The sequence below is a fragment of the Rhinopithecus bieti genome, unplaced genomic scaffold (genome assembly GCF_001698545.2).
Source record: "Rhinopithecus bieti isolate Rb0 unplaced genomic scaffold, ASM169854v2 scaffold_19939, whole genome shotgun sequence".
Classification (NCBI taxonomy): Eukaryota; Metazoa; Chordata; class Mammalia; order Primates; family Cercopithecidae; genus Rhinopithecus; species Rhinopithecus bieti.
In genome coordinates this window covers 2,853,362-2,853,962 of record NW_016810019.1, presented here as the reverse complement: position 1 = coordinate 2,853,962, position 601 = coordinate 2,853,362, and positions in this window count along the sequence as shown.

Genomic DNA, 601 nt, shown 5'->3' with positions numbered 1-601 from the left:
ATTAGAAGACTCCATCTCATGAAGATGTCAATTTCTCCTAAGTTATTTTATAAACGTAACATGTTCCAAACAAAGTACCAGCTACAGAAAACTGATAAAGAAGAGCAGTTATTATTTACACTAGATAGTAAAATATGCTATAAAACCTCAATAATTTAAACAGTGTGGCATTGTGGCATGAATATAGACAGACAAGAGGAAAAGAATAGAAAGCCCATGCATCATCCAAAATGGTCTCTAAAATTAACAGAGAGTAAAGATGACATCTCAAGTCAGTGGAGTGAAGGAGGACTTTTTAACAAACATTTTGGGGACTACCAAGCAGTGATGAAATAATATAAAAGAGGATATCTACCTCTCACTGTATTCCAGATAAACTTCAAAAAATTCTAGAAAAGAAATGTGGTTTTTAAAAATTCCATTAAAGCATAATACTAAAAGAAAACATAGACAATGTCCTTTAGCACTTTCTAACTGACTCAAAATCCAGACATCAAAAAAACAAAAAAGAAGTATCATTTCAAATATATAAAATGAGCATATTTTCAGAGCAAAACATCCTGAGCAAGTCACAAAACAAATGGCAAACTGGGAAAATATT